The sequence below is a fragment of the Mus pahari genome, chromosome 2 (genome assembly GCF_900095145.1).
Source record: "Mus pahari chromosome 2, PAHARI_EIJ_v1.1, whole genome shotgun sequence".
NCBI lineage: Eukaryota > Metazoa > Chordata > Mammalia > Rodentia > Muridae > Mus > Mus pahari.
Window position 1 is genome coordinate 14,209,785 of NC_034591.1, and position 23,424 is coordinate 14,233,208.

Here is a 23,424-nt window from a genome sequence, read left to right on the forward strand (position 1 = left end):
TTTTGAGAACTATTTTATTTGACCATTTCTTAATTTGATTTTATTTGGCGTCTTATTTGTTCCATTCTTTACATATGATAGGTATTAATATCCTATTGGTTTTGCCCAAAGACACTACTTTGTAATAAGAATCACTGCATTTTAAATTTAATTTAGTGAATAAGGTTTGGGCCTCTGTTTTAAAGATAAGACGTGAGTATAATAGTATTGTTTAGTTATATTTCTGTATAATCTTCACCATTAAAGTGCATCACCGTGAAAAACCATCAGCTACCTTTCAGAAACTGCAAGCTAGTTACTAAGACATTTATTCCCTGCCCTAGGTCAGTCCTGGTATAACATGGCAACAGTGGCACAAGGCATGTCTGTCTACTGTTCCTCCAGTGCTCCTCAATCCCAATTTCATGTTACAGGGCTGCCCGTGCTTTGCTATGAAGACCAAGGGAAATAAGAGAGCAGTGCCTTAGAAAGTTGACAGATGTTCTATAAATGCCAACTGTATCTGGGCATTTCTGTAGACCACTGGTTTACAATGCACACTTCTAACAGGACAGAATTCAAAGGATATTTAGATGTAAATTGGGTAGACTCACTATATCTGTCTAAATTGTAAATGCATAGGTGAGTATAGACAGGGGAAAAATTACTTCTGCATATTTTGTCCCTCACTTCTGAAAGAATGATAACCCTAATCCATAAAAGCAAAAGTGAAATTTTCCATTTCACTTTGCTTTATAATTTGAAACCCGTGTCTAAAAAAGACAGTAATTTAGAAACTCTGTATTTTTTCATTTGAAAGTAACAGAGAGCATAGTTAAAACACTAAAATTTATTTTTTTTAATTTTGTGGCACACTTCCTCTAAACTTTGATATAATATCAAACATGTCAACAAAATCAGACCTTTATTAAAAATAGAATCCTAATTGTATTAAGTACTACAACAAATTTAATTTTCTCATAATAGGTCCCTATAAAAAGGAAAAAAGAGAAAATCTTTTTTTCTTTATCTTTCTTTTCTTTCCTTTTCAATATCTGCAGAGTGGCAGATATTGAAAGAGAGGCAAAGACAGAGATGAGACAGAGACAGGGAGAGAGAAAAAACAACTGAACCAGGAAAAGAAAGGAGGAAGGGGGAGGGAAGGAACGAAGGAAGGCAGGGATGAAAGGAGAGAAAGAACGAGCAGAAGAGGGAGGAAATTAGGGAGCGGGGAAGGGAGGAAGGAAGGAAGTCTATCTTTCCCCAAGAGTCTTTTAGGCTATGAGAAGGTGATTGGTTCCTCTTGTGCCTTTCCAGTTCCTCAAACCTCACAGCACTAAGGACAATGTTCCCACTCACTGTGAGCCCTCAGCTACAGCAGACCCCCGGACAGTGTTCCCACTCACTGTGAGCCCTCAGCTACAGCAGACCCCCGGACAGTGTTCCCACTCACTGTGAGCCCTCAGCTACAGCAGACCCCCATTCTCTTCTGCTGCACATAGGCGGGATCTGAAGACTCATGTGTGCAGGTGACTACGCCCCTTCTTCCTTGGGCTCTTAGTAAGAATGCATTACAATTGGTGACTGTTACCTGTGTGCAAGATTGATTTTCTGACTGTGACAAGAACTTTTCGATACAGCCACTGAGGGGTGATTGTCATCATGGGAATTTCAACTTGATAAAATTGCAACAATTTAATAGAGTCAAGTATGTTTTTAGTTAGGATGGTTTTAATTCAAGTTTTCTAGGATGTGTGTGGTCCATGCAGAGGGCAGTATTGAGATTCTCAAGCAAAAAAGAACAGGAATAAAGTGTATTTAAAAAATTAAAGAAAGAAAGAAAAAAGAAAAAACTAGAATTAGGAGTTGCATATGTGAAAGCCCTGAAATACAAAACGTTCCAAAAATAAGCATATACAGGTTCAGTCTGTGTCTCATTCATTTGTCTTCGTTTTCCCCCGGAGGTATCTTGAAAGGTAAACACATGTCTTTACGTTTTATTACCAAATTAAAATTTGCAACAAAGAAAGAAAGCTGACAAAAAACAGAACCCAATCAGCGAAGGACGCACACAGCCCTTGGTAACAGTACCCCAGCATTGTTAATTGAAAGGAATTTCACTGTCTATTTTGAAAGCCTACAGTCTTCAAAGTCCAGGAAAAGTAAATGTCAAATGCCATGCTTTCCAAAGTGAATGGGATCATGTAAATGCATTCTCTGAAGAGCCAACAGTGATTCTATTAAATGGTTAGGTTGTTTTATATTCCCTTTAGTATTTGTTTCCTGTAGGAAAAAAGCTTAACTTTTTGTTGTTGTTCAAATCATGGTCACTTTTTTTATGATGTAAAAGCTGGAAACTATGAAAAAGCAACATTAGGAATCTATGCTTCTTTTTCTTTTTTTTAAAATATTTTTTACTAGATATTTTCTTTATTTACATTTCAAATGCTATCCCAAAAGTTCCCTATACCCTCCCCCCCCACCCCTGCTCCCCTACCCACCCACTCCCACTTCTTGGCCCTGACATTCCCCTGTAAGGGGGGGGGGCATATATAGTTTACAAGACCAAGGGGCCTCTCTTCTGGTCTTAATCTAAAAGGTCGTAGCACCCTTAAATATCAATAGAATACACTAATTAACATCACTATCCCTTGGGTCTGAATTCAAATTCCATGTCTTCCATTAAACAGCTGGGAAATTTTGCCTGAAGAATTTGCTACATTTCCATTTCCCTGTCTACAGAATAGGAATCTATGCTTCTTAACTGGGGTCATTGTTTAAAATACAGGACAAGAGTCTATAAACAACGGTTACATTAGCATGCATTAACATATTAAGTAAAGATGCATAGGTGCCTGTGCAGGTACTTTAGACTTAATAACATATAGTATCTATTCTCATCCATTTATACACTGGGGCACTTTTAATAAAGGTGTTATATCAATTGTTTATACTAACAAACAGAAGAAAGAATACTCAGTGACTGGAACATTTGAATCCAAATATTTTACAAATTAGCTAGCATCTTTTACCAGAGAGTACTAAAGTGCGGATACTTTTCTATTCGTGTATATTTATTATAATCAAGAGGAGAAAACTGGATATGTGAAACTCTCATGATATGTATAATACAATGTTAGCTGTTTTTATGCATCATTTCCCTCGATTTATATAACAATCTTCTAAGAAATATCTTTATTATTTTTGAGAAACTCAAGCACATAAAGGAAACATAGCCCAGGATGATGTCATTGAGGAAAGTTACACATCTAGCTAATGATAGAGTTAGATATCACACCAAACACATTCTCTCCTTACCTAGCAGGTGTATCCCAATGTTATGCCATGAAGCCAGTCACCAGCTAATTGTTGAATCTCTTCTCTGGCCTAGACACTGTGTTTAGTTTTCAGAATAAAATCTGAGATAAACAAAGGCAATATTTTTCTGTGTATTTTGAATACCATTGCAAGAAGATTGAATTAACTCTTCATCTCTGTAGGAAGGGCAGAAAGAACTTATGGAAGAAAGTAATTCCGTTCACATTTTCAGAGGATTCGTGATAGTGAGCTTGGTAGTGCTGTTCAAATCATGGTCACCAGAAGCAGAACAAGGAGAATACAGGGAACGGCCCTGGATAAATGTATGCTTAAATAGCATTCTTATTTATAGGTCCTTCCTCTGCATTTTACAGCAATGACTCCAGTTAAACAGCCTAAGATTCCTAATGATACTTACAGATTAGAATTTTTCCACCATAAAAGTGCAACCATGATTCAGTCCCCCAGTACCCATCTGCAGTGGTCTATTTTCTCCAAGTAGACCCTATGGCTTCCTTGTCATCCCCTCCCAATGGTGCCATCATAGTACAAACTCATAAAAGGACTAATCCTTATGATATGTCTATATAACAACCTCAAAAACAGGCAGAGGTAAACTGCTAATTTTCTGGACATCCTTACAATCATGTTGACAAAAGTTGCCATTACACTTGTGAACAAAATTACTGATTAGAAACAGTATCTGTGTAAATTAAGAATATGAATCAGTATAAGGAAAATTCTATTCCTATGAGAGAAAAATACAAAGAAATAAGAAATCAGGCAAGGTAAGAGACGGCAGAGCAGCTGATGAAGAAGGCAGGCCACAAGTGGCTACCATTCAGCAGCCAGCTATGCCCACCTTGCTCCTTCTGTATCATAATCAGCAGTAATTGCCAGTAATTGCTCCTCTAGATATATCACCAACATTACAAATTGAAAAATAGGGAAGGGGCTGGTGAGATGGCTCAGTGGGTAAGAGCACCCGACTGCTCTTCCAAAGGTGCAGAGTTCAAATCCTAGCAACCACATGGTGGCTCACAACCATCCTTAGCAAGATCTGACTCCCTCTTCTGGAGTGTCTGAAGACAGCTACAGTGTACTTACATATAATAAATAAATAAATCTTTAAAAAAAAAAAAAGAAAGAAAAATAGGGAAAATTAACCAGTCTCCAGAAATACTGCCAGGGTCTACACATTCCATAAGTGGAGAGACAGCCAGTGAAGCCCTGGCTATGGAGACATCGGCTGGGTCAGAGTAGAAGACCTGAACCTGAAGGTGACATTCTCCTCTGGATTAGAGTAGGAGACTGGAACTGTAAGATGGCATTCTTCAGAAGCACCCAGGGGTGATGAGATATGAAGGAAAAACCTTGCCACCACCTCATGATTAACAAAAACGAGAACAAGAAACCAAACTGGGTACTGACAAAGAACAAAATAAAAAGACAGTCAAGACTCGCCCAGGAAGAGAACAGGTCCTGTGTCCAACTGTGGTCAAATATAGTCCAGTCCAGTCTTTATCACACTCATAGCCTGCCCTCTGACTGTTCTAGATCCCATACCCTCCAAGAGTATGTCTCACACCCCCACCCCACCAGACTGCCCCACTCCCTGGGACCTCAGGTCTCTTGAGAATTAAGTGCATCTTCTGTCAGAGTCAAGACCCAGCAGTCTTCTCATGTATATGTGTTGGAGACCCCATATCAGCTGGTTTATGCTGCCTGGTTGGTGGATCAGTGTCTGAGCAATCTTGGGGGTCCAGGTTAGTTGAGACTGCTGGTCTTCCTATAGAGTAACCTTCCTCCTCAGCTTTTTCCAGATTTTCCCTAATTCAACCACAGGGGTAAGCAGCTTCTATCCATTGGTTGGATGTAATTATCTGCATCTGACTCTTTCAGCTGCATGTTGGGCCTTTCAGAGGGCAGTCACACTAGGCTCCTGTTTGTAAGCACACATAGCATTAGTAATAATGTCAGGCCTTGGGACCTCCCCTTGAGCTGAATCCCAATTTGGGCCTGTCACTGGACCTCCTTTACCTCAGGCACTTCTCCAGTATTGAGCATGCAGTTCCTTAAGTCAGAGCTTTTTTTTTTTTTCTTTTTTCTTTCGAGGCAGGGTTTCTCTGTGCAGATCTTGGCTGTCCTGGAACTCACTCTGTAGACCAGACTGGCCTTGAAGTCAGAAATCCACCTGCCTCTGCCTCCCAAGTGCTGGGATTAAAGGACCGTGCCACCACTGCCTAGCAGGATCAGAGAGCTTTTGAATGTGAGATGGCAGCCCCAATCCCTCCACTTGATGCCCTGTCTTTCTACTGGAGGTAGACTCTAAAAGTTTCCTCTTTCCACACTAGGGCATTTCATCTAAGGTCTCTCCCTAAGACTCCCTAAGAGTCTCTCCTGTCCCAGGTCTCTGGTGCATTCTAGAGGGTTCCTCCCAACCTCCTTCCTCCTGAGGTTGGGGGGAACCCTCTAGAATGTTTCCATCCTTTCTGATGGCCCTCAGGGCTTCAATCCTGTTCTCTGCCCCCCCCCTCATACTTGATCATATTCCCCTATCCCCTTCCCTGTTCCCTTTTCCACCACTCCCTCCCTCTTACCCCACCCCCATGATTGCTTTCTTCTTCCCCCCAAGTGGGATTGAGGCATCTTTACTTGGGTCCTTCAGCTTGTTAACCTTCTTGAGTTCTGTGGATTGTATCCTGGGTACTCTGTGCTTTTTTGGCTAATATCCACTAATTAGTGAATACATACCATGCATATCATTTTGGTTCTGAGTTACCTCACTCAGGATATTTTCCTGTTCCATCCATTTGCTTTCTTAATAGCTAGGTAGTATTCAACTGTGTAAATGAGCCAAATGTTCTGCATCCATTCTTCTGTTGTGGGACCATCTGGGTTGTTTCCAGCTTCTGGATATCACAAATAAGGCAAGGCCACTATGAACATAGTGGAACACATGTGTCCAATGACTAAATTCTATAGCTGATATAGATATGTGCACATATATCTTTATTGCTGCATGGTTAATAAGAAATTGATCCATCCCAATACTCATTAGATAAGAAATATCTTTCCCATTCACAAAGGAATACTATACAATTATGATAAAAATGAAATTGACATTTTCAGGAAAATAGAAGTGGAAATCTTATTAAGCAAAATAAGGCAGACTTGTAAAAGCAAATACTTGCTGTTCTCTTTCATATGCAGAGCCTTGATATTATATCTCTATCCACTCTGTACCTACCTACATTTATGGGGAGAGCCGTGAGAGAAAAAAGGAGCATGCGAAGGGAGAAGAGATCTTCAAGGAGTAAGGACAGTGGGACAGGGGAGGCCAATGAAGCACCATGTGACGTGAAAGCAGTATGTGTGAGCCATGAGCAGGACACCAAGAGGAACACGGTCTGGGGACAAAAATGGGAGATGGTGGCGAATAAGGACAGAGTAAATATGAAAATACCACAGTGACTTTCTTTAAAGCTAAAGTGTATCTACCCTCCTACCAGTCCATACTAGGGTAGCCTTCATTTTCTTACTTGGCTAAAGTTTATACTTCTGGCCTCTGCCAAAAGTTATAAACCTCTCTAGTAGGGACATCAAAATAAGACAGGATGTGTTTCCTTCTCAGAGTTTAAGCCTAACCCCGTGGCCTGTCACTCTTAGAAAAGCTCCTGAAAGTTGCTAATACTCTATCATTTTCACAGAATAAAGTAGCAGAGGAGATCACCAGAGGGATAGATAAATCTCCCATGGTGACTGTTAACCATGAACCCAAACTGCCCCAACTGCTATACAGAAAATTTTAAATTAATGTTCACTTTACCCCCACGTGACAGAGCCATTTTTATTCACATCTTAGGAAGGAAATTGAGGCACAGAAAGGGCACTTTGCTCAAAGTAGTCTATTTGGTTGGAAGAAGCCAGATACAAATACTGGTCTTCGAGAGCCCTGTGTACAATAAAATCATAGTTGCTCAGAGTTCAGGACCCAGGACTCCTGGAATTGACTTGTAGTCCAGTGCTTTTGCTCTCTGTGTGTCCATTAACTGTTTGGGAAAATAAAAATAATAGACATTGCTTTCTCAGTGCAGCTCAAAGTGCAGTTTCATAAAAGAACTTTACCAATGACTACAACAGAGAAAATGTTAATTTTTTAAACTTTGAAACCCTTGTTTTCCTCACTCCTAACTGAAGACATAACAAAAAGTACGCATGAGTGGACCACAGAAAGTCTTTGACTTTGTAACATTAGCACACCAACTGCAGAGATGATAAAAATTAAAGTTATATCTCTATAACTGTAATTCATCTATTATATCCAAATTGTAATTTGAGAACTGTTAATCTTTGCAGCTTTACCAGAATTCATCGATTGTAGTTTTCTCCTTGGATCTGACACCCAGTGACTAAGTCAGACATATTTGACTCCATATCAGAGAGTTTCATTTCTATTCATTTTCTGTTATCAAGTTAATTTCTTCAACATATAGAAAATAATTTAATATAAACTGTCTATCACAGACTAACCGCAAATGCTTTTATTTATTAATTGCTTGTGATGTTTGTAGCAAGTCATTATTATTGGTTTCATTATTAATGAGAATAGGAAATTCATGCTGAGGTAGCTCATGCACATGCCACAGTTTATGTATTGCTCAGGCAAATGTCCAATAGCACACTCTTGAGAATGGCTCTTTCTTAGTCTCCTCATCCTCTATTGTACCCAAATGCAACCTCCTCACAGGGAAAGAAAGGGAAGCAGAGGATTGGGCAGAAGAAGCAGGATAAAGAAGGAGACTAGAGAGAAGAGCTGAGGGAGGGGAGAGGCAAACTGAATGAGAGAGAACATGAATATTACATCCTAGGATTAGGTCTTATGCCACCCAACTAAAACCATTTAAAATGGAGATGAAACTGCCCATCAAAAGGTATTTGTGCCACATAATAGAGTGAGAGAGTATTGAACCAGAAATGAAATTATTGAAAGAATAGTAAAACACAGTTTGAACTAACTTATTACCACCATGTAATTTATAGTTATCTTCCCAGGGAATGTATTTTAAGTATATTTCTTCATAAAACATTTACATTATACTTGGGCTTTAAGAGATTGAACTGCAACGCTAGCTTTAATTGTGTGGTTTTGCATACAAAATTTGATGTCCTTGTAAAATTCAGTTTAAATCCCTATTTTCTCTTATCACTTTGTAATAGTATGTAACTTTTATCTTCCTTTTAATTTTCTCTGATAGTCTTGCCAGAGCAGGAGAAATGCTTTCCTGAAGTTAAGCAAATTATTTTCCAGAATAGTTCAAGTATATATGTAGGTAATTTCTATTGGGAAAAAAAGAGCAGGAAATTATTTTGCTCTGCATTATATGAATGTTTGCTCTCTAAAAATTTTACTATATATTAATATTATATTTGTTCTAAATGTATATTAATCCACCAGGAGAACAGTGGCCAGGTCAGAAATAACATGATCAAAACAGTATATTTATTGCCTCCACCCTAGACAATTTCTTTATTACCAAAAGTGAATAATAGTTCCACTGTTATCCTTTGAACACTATCATAAAAGTTGCTAGTTTTCAAAATCGATAATCATTTATTCAAATACAAAAAACAAACATTCATAGTGTACAAACCATGTAAAAAATAAAGTATTTTATGTGAGATAAAAGGATAAAAATTGTTTAAATTTTATACAAGCCTTAAAGAAATAAAATATTATGTAAATGAGGAAAAGCTAGAAGATAATGGATACATAGGTAGATAGAAAGATAGAAGATTGATAGATTGACAGATAGGTGAATAGATAAATAGACAGAGGACAAATAGGTAGAGAGAGGTGACAGGAAGGTAGATAGAGAGACAGAGATAGGTGGATGATAGAGATAGAGAGATGGTAGATAATTAGACAGACAGACAGAAAGACAGACAGATGATAAGACATTATATCCATGCCTTTCTCTCTACTGTGCTTTGCTCCTTTCATTTAAGAATATATCATATTGGGAGGAGAGGCCCTTGGTCTTGTGAAGATTATATTCCCTAGTACAGGGTAATGCCAGGGCCAGGAAACAGGAGTGCGTGAGTTGAGGAGTAGGGGTGGGAGGAGGGTATAGGGGACTTTCAGGATAGCATTTGAAATGTAAATGAAGAAAATATCTAATAAAAAATTGTTTTGGGAAAAAATATCATAAATAAATCAGCAAAATATCTTCTAACATTATAGAAGAGTGACACACCCATTCCTTTGAGTTTCTTCTTGGTTTTGTCCCATCAGGGAGACTGCTATTGCAGGCATTCTTCCAATTGCTTCTTTAGATAGTAAATGGCTTCCAGTTAAAACCAGGTCATATCTACAGACACATACACATTCAACAGTGGGCAAAGTGAAACTGTTAAAACATTTGTTATTTCAACATAGGAGAAAATAAATACTAAATGCTATTTTTTCAATATAATCTATTGAAAACAAAAGTATATCTCAAAAAGAAAAACCAAAAACTATAAGGAAGGGTGGAGCACAACAGGATAAGGTGGACCAGGCAGTGGAGTGAAATGTGGCTTGGGTCACATTATTTGTGGTGGCCTCTTTTAGAGCCGAGGCAGTTCCATACAGAACTATATACTCTAATGTTTCACGAGATAAAATTCCATGAAATTCAATCATTGTTTTGGCCAGAGATGATTATCCAGAGCAGAATGTTTGCCTAGCATATACAGGGCCTTGGGTCCCCTCAGCACTAAAGAATTTTAAGAAATTAAATATTATGTTAGTATCATGTAGGTGAACTGATTAATCTATAATTAATCACCTAGGCCTTAATCCAGAAGCATCTTTGAGTCTTTGTCCATAGCAACAGCATACTCACACATAAATTGGGACTCTTGACTTAGAATAGACTGACTTATAAAGCTTTGGTTTGTAGTAAAAGCAATAGGTGTTCAGTACTTTGAAGTACTTTGAAGTACTTATTAAATTTCATCTTGTTTTGGGCTAGCGGTGTGGTGCCATACTCTGTTGTGACTGTGCACCACTGTAGAGCTGCAGCACCTGCTCATCCACAGGACAACTACTAAGGATAAGCCACTAGTATTTAATGTGCAAAGTTATGCAAAACTCTCTATTGCAAGTTAGACATTTTGAATGCAAGGTATTTATAGGAATGTAACCCAGTCATACGAAGAGTCAAAGTGTGTGTGTGTGTGTGTGTGTGTGTGTGTGTGTGTGTGTGTGTGTGTGTGTGTTTTGAATGTGTGTATGAGTATATTAAGGAGGACCGAGACATTACCTAGGGAAAATAGACCTTACGTGGGGATAACGATAATTTGGAACTGGGCTAAAGGTCCTAATTATCTTAGAATGTTCAGACATTACCATCTTCACAAATGTCAAGATTTATAGGAAGCCTCTTGTATATGTCAGTGTGTGTCTGGCATAACTTTACATAGTCTATAAAATCTGCGACCACTTGATGACATTGAATTCCACAACTTTAGGCATGTACTGAAAAGGAAAGAGTAGATATTCTACGCTGTAGAAAATACAGCATGTACTCAACAAAATCTTGAATCAAAATAGGATAGAACATTGAGATTAACGGTGTGGGGAGTAGTTATCTGGTATTTAAAGGGTTCAGGTTTTCCCCTACCTCAACAAAAATGAAATTGTGCATTTTATGACATTTAGTACACAAAAACAATGAAGGGATCAACCTAAGTAAATGCAGGTTCTTTTCAGAAGGCTCTACTATGGATTGTGAAAGGCAAGGAGGATTCTAGTAAAGTCTTCAAAGCCAGGAATCTGATGGTTCTAAAAAAAAAAAAAAAACAAAAAAACAACCAACAACAACAACAAAAAACTATAATGATACATATGGTATACTTCCTTATAAGGATGATTTGGGTCGAGTTGTATTTACCATAATCTAGCAGCGGGAGTGATTCAATGTAGTGGAATAGAGTATCTGAATAAGCGGGGAACGAAGCACACAGGACAGTCAAAATCCACGTGTTTTTTTTTCTCACAGGTTGGATATTATGGGAGAAGAGAAAACAAGCCCAAAGTTGTTGAGATACAGAGCATGCTAGAGCCTTCAGGGCCCAAAGTGTAGCTAGGTTGTAAATAGGAAATGAGTTCAAAGTTCAGTAATTGTATTGTTTCATTATATTTGAAAAAATACTGTCAATTTTTTCTAATTAATATTACATTTGAGTAATGTTGTATTTACACACTTTTCCCTGAAATATTTTATAGGATTTAATATATGAAGAATGTTAATTTAAAATGCTGGTTGCAAGTGAGTGGGGAGACAGCTCAGTTAGTAAACAGCCTGATATGTACTCATGAAGTTCTGTGTATAGATCCCCAGCAAACAGATGAATCCCTGGGCACTGTAGTACACATCTATAACCCCAAAACTAGGAGACAGAGACAAATAGATCCTTTGGTTTTGCTTGACATCCAGCCTTGATAAATTGATGAGGTATAGATATTTTGAGACACTGTCTCAACAAGTAAAATAATGACAAAAAACAGATGAATTTGACCTCTGGTCTCCAAAGACATGTTTGCAGGTGTGCATGTACATATATGTGCATATACACCATGTACACATATATACATACATGCACTAACATAGTACTAATTTTAGATTTTTGTAGATATCTTATACCTTGATGCATCTTAACATTTTTCTTCCCTTTGTGTTAGAAACAGGCAAGAAAATTGCATAAATATTTTACAAATCATGTTCTACCATTGTTTTAGTTAAGAGTTGTTGTTGTACAATGGGTGTTCACCCATGTTATCATGCTTTAGGGGAAGGACTAATAATGAGTTATTTGTTTACATTTTGAACAATAGACGAGGAAAGATTTAAAACGTTTGTAAAAGGATACGCTAGATGTACTGAACCGGATAAGAAGTAATTTGACTTTATTGCTAAGTCCAGTAGCGTGCTATGAGAGGGCATGGAATGTAGTTAAAAAGAGCATGAATCTTCTGATATGGATGACTATTTAACAAATATAATTAGAAAAGCAAAGTAGCAATTGGTGATTAAAAGCCAAGAGATAAACAACAGACTTGGACCACTAAAGATGAGTGAAACAAATTGTTCATGATTTCCATATGTGAAGTTTAAAAAAAATGTTAATAAGGTTCAGAAGAGTGTTGACAGCTCAGAACACCTTCTGGCATTAACCAGTACATTGTTTCTGAAAACATGACTCTGGTAAAGTCATATGGTAAATAATAAATGTTCTTGCATAACTGCTAAAGCTGGAGGATGAAAATAACTTTTCACACACAAACCTAATTGTGTTCAAAAAATGATTATTTCAACTTTCTAAGCATGTCCAATGAATATCTATATATACATGTTTTCTTTTTCATTTATGCATTTTCTGTATTTTATTTGCATTAAGAATTTTATTAAATATAGCAAGTACACTGTGTTTCTTTAATAAAATATTAACATATGGATTCTATGTTCATCCACACTAACAACTGCATTTCAGACCTCTTACTAAAATTATATAATAGTGAATGAGTATCAAAGCCCTGGTGAAAAGTTGCATACATAACCAAATTATACAGATAATTGGATAAAAGTCAGAAAATTGAACCCAAGACTTCATATCCTAAGCTTCCAATTCTTTAGAGTAATTTAAATAATATTTCTTATTATTTAAATCATTGTGACACAATTTCATCCCTCTTCTTTTCTCCTTCAAACTCCACCTTTTCTCTATCAAATTCATGGCCTCTTTTTATTTGTTGTCACATGTATCTACATACGCATATTTTTTATGTATATTTATTTTATATATGTATATTTACATATTTAGGAAACATGTGGACTAAACACTATATATATATATATATACATATATATATACATACATATATATCTCAATACAATATGTATATATGTCTAATACATATGCATATATAATATATAAATATCTTACATATATATTTAGTTCATATAATGTTGTTACCTATATATATATATATATATATATATATATATATATATATATATATATATGATTTCAGGCCTTACCTCTTGGTATTATCCTAAATGCAATTTCAAGCTGTAATTGCATTATCTAACTACATCCAGCTTAGAAGATTAAACATAATTTTAATTGCATTAAGTAGAAAACTAATCTTTAAACATCTAGGATTCTAAGAGGTGAAAATAACACTGTATATCATTTTTAGAATCATAGATTGTGTTTCCAACATTTTCTACCAATTGCTAACTAAATTTGCTACTGAATTTCTTTGTAATCATGTAAGGCATGAGAGAAATAAATGCCTTTGGAGCACCAGCTTGCTTCTTTTATTTTTTATTTTCTTATTTTTGCAGTGCTTCCAGTAGTAGAATGTTGATTAATGTAAATTTAATTAGTTGCTCTTAATCCTGACATTGACAAGAATATTGCAAGGTAAAAGAAATCTGATAATCTTTTACTCAATTTTGAGAATCAGAAAAAAAAGTAGTAGTCGTAGTACAGAGTCCTTCAGAAGAATTTATTAACTGAAACAAAAGCTGAAATCCAGATAACTAAAAATTGAATTCCATAGGAACTAAAATTTGTATTTTTAGCCTACTCAAGCATAGTTTGAGCCATTACAGGTCAGCTATATCTAAAAATTTTAAGTATATCCTGGTTTGTATGTGGATGCTTTTAAAACTTTTTTCAGAAACATTACACAGAATATCAGTTTTTATGAAGAAAATTCTGTGGGCAAACAGATTTGTTACACAAATCCTCGTTTGAAACGTTCATCTGCACACTGCATATTGACAGCTCAGTGTTAGCCGGCAGACCGCCAAATTTTATGGCTATGTGTTGTCGCCTTTCAGTGATTTCCTGCTCAAATTTCTTTTACATCAATTCTTTTGGGGGAAAACGTGAATAATTCATTAAATAAATGTATAAAGAAGAAGAGGAAGTGGGAGAGGCACAAAAACAGGAACTAAGGCACACCCCTAAAGTTCAGGCAGAAAAACATTATTATCTGTAACACTGAATGTCATAACGTCAGTGTTTCATACTTAATACATAAAATTCTCACAAATTTCCAAGACTGGGAAAGGCAAGTGCTACATTTCAGGAGGAGAAGAAAACTGGCTGAGGTAATTCAGAAGGAAGCCAAGTGTTATCCTTAGCTCTTACTCTTCACGGTCTCCCCACTTTCTATGATTGACATGTTCTTCCCGTGTCATCTCTGCTTGCCCTAGGACCTCTCCCAAAGCTCTCCCCGATGAGTTTTAAGCATAGCCTGCTACATGTGCCTTCCTCTCCTCCCCCTGACAAAACCAACTCTTGCTCAGGATACATAACCACAGATGGATTCTGTTTGGACTGACTGGAGAAGTTTTAGATCCCCCTTCCCACAAAAGTGTGTCCTTGTAGCTATTCCAAATCTGTAACAAAGAAGGTATATTAGTCTTAGGCAAATGGTGATATCAGTGGCCTTGAAGATTATAACTCTTCATGGATCATCATCTAGGTTTCTCATTTTTTTGACACTAAGGTTGAACACTTTATAGTATCTCAAGAAAAGTAAGAGTGATGAAGTAGCCCAAGTAGCTGTCCTAAAGATGGAGAAGCCAAGTCAGGGCCTGAAATTTTAGTCTTTCCTATGTGACTATTGGATTTTAATGCTTCAGGTTACTGCATCCAGGTTTCATCTATCTTCTCCCTGATGTAAATCATACTTCTCACAAGGCTGATTATATGACATGGTATGTACACCCAAACATATGAAAGCATTTTGAATATCTGAGAAGCAACAAAAGTAAACAAGGGAATTTGGCTTAGTCCAAGTTTTTGAAACATCCCGTTTAGTAATCATCTCCCCATACATAACATCACATTTTAGAAGTGAAATTGGCCCTGAAAGTCTTCTATTATAAAAGTTTAGGCAGTTTTAACTCGGTGAAAAGTTGGAACCCAGTAATCTGACTCTGGACCAAGGATGCTCTGGCTGCTTCAGGGAAGCACTGGAGTGTGATTAGCGTCCCTGCAGCTGGTAACCACACACGGAAGGCTGCTCTCGGGGCTGGATTAAGGATATCAAGTCAGAAGAGCTGTGGTTCTGTACTCTCAGAATCGGTGTGTTTTCATTCCAGTTTGTAGAAAACTGGGTTACCAGGATGGAAAGTTTCCTGAAAACAACATATATAACATGGAGAAAAAAAAAGAGACTTCCTGTCTCCCAGCAAATCTGGGATTAGGTCCAGAATCTTTGGATGTGTTCCTGATCCTTCCCTAGTTATAGTTATAAATATATCTGCTTCTCGCTGGCTATTTATTGGCCCAAATCTGTTTAAAAAATCTTCCTAAACACATTTGTTTGTGGAAACTTAATCTTCTAAACCAGATCATAGTATACCTATGTCCTGCATACATGTAATTTAAGTACAAAAATATTTTTAAAATATTTCCTTTCATATAATTCATTTTATAGCAGAAATAAGGTCTTTTGTGTGTGACATAAGCATGAACTGTTCTCTAGATATGAATCTCAAGTCAACCATGTGTCAGTAGTAGGACTAAGAAAACATCCAATTTCTGTCTTATGAGTCTTCACTGTAAACTTGGAGCATGTAGGAAGAGCTTCTTTAAAAATCCGTTTTGCTTACAGAGATATTTGCATCCCTTAAAAGACGAACTTATAAAAAATTAGAAGGAGGAATATGATCACTTGCTAGATGTTCTTTAAATTTTTCTGTTGGTTGTTTTTCAAAAGTAAAAGCTAAAAATTCCATGCCCAACTCCAAATGCAGCTGCAATCTTAATATTATTACTGTGGTCGAGATAATTCTCCATCCTTGGATTTCTTAGATGTATTTCTCCATCATCTGTTACACTTTGAAAGAAAGTTGTCAGTAAATTTTATGAATTACTAAGTAATGTAATAATGTTAAATTTTCTTTTCTTTTTTCTTTTTTTCTTTTTCTTTTTTTTTTTTTTTTTTTTTTTTTTTTTTTTTTTTTTTTTTTTTTGCAGTTAAAATCAGTGAGTAGTATACAAAAGTTTCCAGTTGCAAAATGTTTACTACGAATCATAGGCAGAAAAGAAAATGTGGAACACGTGTTTGGCATGAGTTTTATAAAAGAAATAATCCATAGAGCTGATTGGTGAGCATAGGGCAGACGGCTCCCCAGTAGCAGGTGCCACTCCAGTAACCACCTAGTCTAGCCAGGGCCAGAAACAGACCTCTGTGGACCTGCAGATTACTCTAGACCGCTCCCCAAACACAAGGAAGCCAGCTCCAGTGCGGGGTACCCCTAAGAGCACCTGCTCTGTGGGCAAGGCAGCAGGGCTGCTCATTGACTGCAGCCAGCCATGACTATCCAGGATCCAGCACCAGTCACTTAAAGAAAATGGAGGTATCTAGAAGCAGGAGGTGGCTGGCGGGTTCTGGAGGTTGGTGGCAGTGGTGGTACCCTGTGGCCAAGCACTCTTGCCCTGGGGGAGACCAGGCCTAAACTCTTCCTAGCATCAGTTGTGCCAGGAGGGTGACAGCACTCCCCACAGCTCAGTAGAGGAAGTTGTCATAGGTAACTCCCAGTGTGGCAGCTCCAGGCCTGAACCCCAGAGCGGTGTCCCAATGAGCTGCATTACTGACTTATGTAAAAAAAGTAAACATTCTTTAAAAAAAAAAAAAAATACCGTGTGTCAGTGGTGGGGAAGTGACCAGTGAAACTGGCTGGCTCCTGGCGCTAAGAGGCAGGGAAGCAAGTTTCCAGGCCTCGCCATCAGGGTGGGGCACAGAGGGGCCACAACGGTGTACATACACGGGAGGCCAGGAGCTCAACTAGGCTGGTCACACCCCTGTGAGCAGTCGCTGGTTGAACCCACAGCCTTTGCTCCCGAAGTCCCAACACCCAGGACCTACCTGTCCTGTCCGGTTCAGTCTTAGGACGGGAGGAGTCGTCCCACGTGTGAGCTTCCTGCATCTTGCTCCTCAGCTTTAGAGAGGGACCAGAGCAAGAGCACGAAGCTGGAACGCCCTTGGGTTCAGGTGTTGCACCAGTGCCATCAACTGACTTTCATGTGATTTGAAAATCTTCAGAGGAAACAACTGAATCACCACAGTTTCATACAAGGTCCACCTGGAGCCAGCAGCCATTCTCCTGCCCCAGATCCAGGCCCAAGCTCCTCAGCCTGCAGGTTCCCAGACCAGGCCTCTAGATCATCATGACCGCGTAGAGGCAGGTCAGGCCTGTGGGCAGAGGACCCCTCCATTTCGGGAACCCAGCAGAGCCCACCACATTCTCATGGTTGCTTAAGCCACCTAGAAATTGCCAAGAACTAGTGAGACCAGACCATAAAAAAATTAATTTCAGGGGCTCTGGGACCATGGTGACCCTGGGGTAGGTTTCACATCAGCCGGCAGCCCCTTCTGCTGGTGGAAAAGGTCCTGTTCGCCGAATTCTGCCTCTTCCTCTTCTTCCTCCTCCCCGTTGTCGCACACAGGACTGATGGCAGCTTCCCAGCCTGCGTGGCCACCTTTCGACCATCTGCATTGACCAAGACAGTGCGAACGCTCTCCCCAATCCCCAGCTGCTCTGGGTCTTCAAATAAAAGGGTTGATGGGAACTGTGGGTAACCCCTGCACCAGCTGCCCACACCGTGACAGTCTGACCACCCTGCAGGACATAGTTAGGTGTGAACTTGTAGGCAATGTCCTCACCCTCCAGAACCTGTCTCTCTCTCTCTCTTTTTTTTAATTTATTTATTTATTTATTTATTTATTTATTATTTTCTTTTTTTACATTTCAAATGCTATCCCGAAAGTTCCCTATACCACCNCCCCCCCCGCCCCTGCTCCCCTACCCACCCACTCCCACTACTTGGCCCTGGCCTTCCCCTGTGCTGGGTCATATAAAGTTTACAAGACCAAGGGGCCTCTCTTCCCAATGATGGCCAATTAGGCCATCTTCTGCTACATATGCAGCTAGAGATTCGAGCTCAGGGGGTACTGGTTAGTTCATATTGTTGTTGCACCTACAGGGTTGCAGCCCCTACAACTCCTTGGGTACTTTCTCTAGCTCCTCCATTGGGGGCCCTGTGTTCCATCCAATAGCTGACTGTGAGCATCCACTTCTGTGTTTGCCAGGCACTGGCATAGCCTCACAAGAGGCTGCTATATCAGGGTCCCTTCAGCAGAACCTGTCTCTTGATCCTCTAGTTCCCCCAAACACTGGTCCTTGTCTGAAGAGTTCTTAAGGCGCACAAACCTGCCCTTCAGGTCCAGCTAGACGATGTTCACAACAACGGTGCCCACAGACTACTGGGCCAGGTGGGAGCCACTGCTCGTGCTGGAGGCATTGCTGTGTGAGCCTGGGGTGTCCTCAGCCTCCAGCTGTCGGTGCTTGCTCCAGCCCTGCCCCACAGACATGCCAACACTGCTGCTGCTGTCGCTGCTCAAGGTGGCCCAACAGATTGTGACCCATGATGAAGAGCTGGGGGACAGCTTAAGCCTCTTCTCATCCTCCAGGCAGCTTGCAGTAGGTGCTTATCTCCAAGTCCAGGGCCTGCTTGATATCCAGCAGCTCTTGGTACTCCGCTAGCTGCTGCAGCGTGGCATCATGCACCTCCATCATCTCCTGCCCCTTAGTGTCCAGCATCTTGCGGAACTTGTCACGTTCCCCAGCCAAGGCCTCCTCCAGCTCTCAGATGTGGTCCTCTGCAGCACTGGCCTGCTTTTGGAGGCCTGAGAGCTGGTAGCTGAGGAACTCTGTGCACGCTGACCTTGAGCTCCTTGTGGGCTACCTTGTCACTATGGTCAGAGCTCAGCTTGGCATCCTGCAGCTTGGCCTGGAAGGTTTGCTTTAGCTCCAGCTGGTACAGATGCATTTACTCATCTCTTTGACTGTGCAGGTCCTCCATGTGTCTTTCCTTCATGCATTTCATCGGTGGCATCATCATGATCTAGGCCCTTGTCATACTACCAAGATGGCCAGATAATGATCAATACAATGGAAGCAAATGTGATTATTGAAAAGTACATCCTTTATAATCACACCCTGTCCTACATAAAAGTTACTAGAGCTCATGGTAGTAGACAGCCCATCAAATGGGACAGGCTAGAGAAGAAGTTGTGCAATTAACAGAGTCACATTAACAAGTCATGACCTTTCTATCCTTATGGTTTGGTTCAAAATCGCGGTCAGCACATTATCCTCAGTGGAACAGGGACTAAGTCACATGGATAAGTCTTTATGGTGGAGCCCTTGCAGTGGTTAATCCTGATAACCAATTTTATCAGAAGAGCTGAATGTACTTGGTCCAATCTCATGGGAAGAGGACCTGATGGAGACAAACGAGGACAAGGGAGAAGGAGGAGGGGTCAGACTGAGTGCAGCGCTGTTTGTTTCTGCCTTCTGGCCTCTAAGGTAGGCTTCTGTGCTCTGTCATACTGTACATACCATGAGACAAAATATCCTGCATTTAAGTAGTCTCTGGCAACTATTTTTCTCAGCAATACAAAGTATAATTACAGGGCTGGTGAGATGGCTCAGCAGGTAAGAGCACCCGACTGTTCTTCCAAAGGTGCAGAGTTCAAATCCCAGCAACCACATGGTGGCTCACAACCATCCTTAACAAGATCTGACTCCCTCTTCTGGAGTGTCCGAAGACAGCTACTGTACTTACATATAATAAATAAATAAATCTTTAAAAAAAAAAAACAAAGTATAATTACCATGACCCTTGTAATTGAGAAGAGGGTCCTTAAAAGGACCCCAAAGAAGCAAGTTTGTCCCTTTTGCATCTTCTTTCCAAGGGAAGACACTGCAAGACAGCACCATCTAGCTCTTAGGATGTAGACCTTGAGCCACTGTGCCCTTAGAGCTGTAAAGGTGACTCAGACTGAGATAATCTGGTCTCACAGTGTGTGGAACCTGACTGATCTCATTGTGACATTGTGATTAAGGCTACAGGATTAACTTCTCATAAGGTGAAGAAGACCACATCTGTGCTGTGCTGTCTCCAAGAGACCAGTGTAGTTAACTTGACTCAAACACTTGCATGGCAGGGCAGAGTAGGGTTGGTACAAGCACGGAGCATGATGGTTTTTTCTGAGCAGAAAGTACAATTCTATACATCTGTCTTTTCTGAGAAACTAGCCCACTTCCCTCAGCTTACAGTCTTTACAGTCTCATCACACTGACTTCTTATTTCAGGAATAGTCGGGATCTGACTTAATATTACACTCCCTTAATTGATGGGTCAGTCAAAAGTCACTTTCCAGGCAACCAGTGAAAGCCTCCAGAGATAGTGGGGAAGCTGGCATCATAAGTGCTGGGTGCCTACTGGATCTGGACGAGGGAGGAAAATCTACTAGCAAAAGGAGAAATGAGCGTCTGACATAAGACTTTTGGTATGAAAAAAAAAAGCAGCAAAATTTGGGACATGCAATCTATAATTTAATTATAGAAAAAATTAAGGATTGGGATACAAAAATCTCTGCAGATGTAAAACAACAGGCAGTGGCTGTGTGAGATCAGAAACATGGGGACACTAGTGCTTGGCTTTGTGTTGAAGAAGAGTCAACGTTTTAATGATTTCTTTCAGTATAAGTGATACTGTGTGCTAAGCAGATGGCAGAACAGAGGCAAAAGGACAAGTAGAAGAATTTAAATATTATTGATAAATATAAGGCATATGTTGTAAGCTAAAATAATTTGTGTGTCTATTATACTGTTACATATTTTTTTTTCTTTTGTGGTTTTTTGAGACAGGTTTTCTCTGTGTAGCCCTGGCTGTCCTGGAACTCACTTTGTAGACCAGGCTGGCCTCAAACTCAGAAATCCACCTGCCTCTGCCTCCCAAGTGCTGGGATTAAAGGCATGTGCCACCATCGCCCGGCATACTGTTATATATTATTAAATGAAAAGTACAATATTTTCTAACTCCTTCAGTTTCATTTTATTTTTTACATGTAAATGCTATATACAACTTTTTAATCTTAAAACAACTTCTTGGTAGCATATTGGTGCTAACTGAGGAGGAAAGATGTATTTATTTAATATGCTTTTTGAAGAAAAAGTTTAATAGGAGAAATGTCCAGATAGGAAATGGAATTGAATATGTGGAACACAGAGCTACAGCACTAGACATCTGAGTATGATCATCAGCTGTTTAATAAAAGGACAAACAGACCCTCCATTTCTGGGCTTGGAAGAGAAAGGAACAGAGAAAGTAGGCTATTTTTACTGGACTTTGTGTTGCTGAATGAAGCACTTTAATATTTTATAATAAACAAGAAAATAAATTGATTGCTTTAATTAAAAAATCACACAAGCATCATTTTTACACTGTACAGTCTTGTATTTTTTTCTATCACATACATTTTTAAGCTTTCTCTTAATATGGCCAAATAACTGTGAAAAGGAGTCAGTGCGCCCTGTGTTGTGTGCCATAGCAGTTAACTGTCATTCAAATCCCACTGGGTAAAAGGTGCCTCACAGATATCCAGGGGTTTGCAATGCTGATTCTGTGTGTCAACATAGCTCTCATTGCTCCACACGTTAGGAACACCTGCACAACTGCACAAGCAGTACATGGGTGGAGAACAGAACATCTAGTCACATTGCTGGTTGCATTCAAAATTAATTTATTATAATATGTTAACATAATTCATGTGTTTTGATCATATGACAGTCATTCTGAGTGACCCAACCCACAGTAAAACAAAGATAACTATTTCACGTATTCCTGGCCAGTTATTTTTGATTTCTTACTGACCACATCTTACCTTGTGTCTACTAAGGCAATGATAGTAAATCTGATTGCCAATTGCTAACATTATGTTTTCAGGGAAAGTAATAATTGAATCATAAAATGATTAGTAAGGGACAAAAGAGGTTTTAGGTCCAATGGCCTTTTAGTATTTGATTTAATTATTTTTAATGTCAAAAGGTTCTCTTGAATGAACTTTTGACACATTTACTTAAAATACACCTTCATCTTGGTTTGTGGCATGAACTGAGTTCAGAATGGAATTTCTCATCAGTACATCATTTAAAATAACTCAATTATTCCCATTAAACCTTAAAACCATCACCACAATATATAGTCACCAATAGCATGGTGATATTCTTTTTCCTCAAACTGAAAATTTAAGAGAAATATTATCCCTTTATATATTCTACTTCCTAGCATATCTTTTTCAATCAGCAAAAGGCCAGAGTCTAGATACCTCATTTAAATTCTACAGTTATTTTTATTATAAAATATTAAGTGGATTGCAGACAACCTTTAAGCATGGTAGAATATGGGTGAAGCCACTGGGGTAGAAGTTCTAGGTCAAACTTAATCAAGATATAGATGTAGTCTATTCTCATTGGAATTAGCTCTTTTCAATATCCTTCATGTACATTGAAGTGTACCACTCATACCAAACAACTGAAACAGTTGTTGCATTTATCGTTGCTTTTGAAAATAATGACTATATGACATGATTTGTTCTCACAACTTTGTGAGAGAGGGGCGGCGGTCCATGGTAGGAGACCAGGCTCTGGGTATGCCTCTGTTGGCATACCTCTGTTGGTCAGCCTTTAGCAGCATGGGAAGATCCAGTAGCATTTTAGTGTTTCTTATAATTGCTGAATGAAAATGTAAAACCATAATACCCCAGAAAAAAAGTTTAGTACTTTTTTAAATGCAGTGTTTTTCTTTTATTTTTTCAGTAACAAATATGTGTTAGATCCATTTGAAGCCTATGTTGTCAGCCAGAGAAGAACAAATGACTCACTTGTGGGAGGTCACTTCAACTTTCCAACCATCTGAACATCACTTAAGAAATGACCTTTACCAAGATGAGTGGGCTAAGTAGAGCACTTGGTCCTAAAAGAAAAAAAAAATACAGTTTGACTTGATCAATTAAGGAGGGAGGCTTATTTCTGATGGCTTGTCAGAGCTCTTTTCCCAATTCCTCCCAATGAAGACTACAGAGAACAGAGATAGAGACAGAGAGTCAGAGAAACAGAGTAACAGAGAAACAGAGAAACAGAGAAACAGAGAAACAGAGAGGGACACACACACACACACACACAGAGAGAGAGAGAGAGAGAGAGA

The 23,424-nt window shown here is 39.0% G+C and overlaps 1 protein-coding gene and 1 pseudogene across 5 annotated transcripts in view; one reads left to right on the plus strand and one right to left on the minus strand.

The window, feature by feature from the left end:
* Magi2 (membrane associated guanylate kinase, WW and PDZ domain containing 2) overlaps window positions 1-23,424 on the plus strand; it is a 1,405,204-nt gene that overhangs the window by 240,570 nt on the left and 1,141,210 nt on the right. The gene's annotated exons all lie outside the window — the stretch shown is intronic.
* LOC110316037 lies at window positions 17,684-19,269 on the minus strand (annotated as a pseudogene).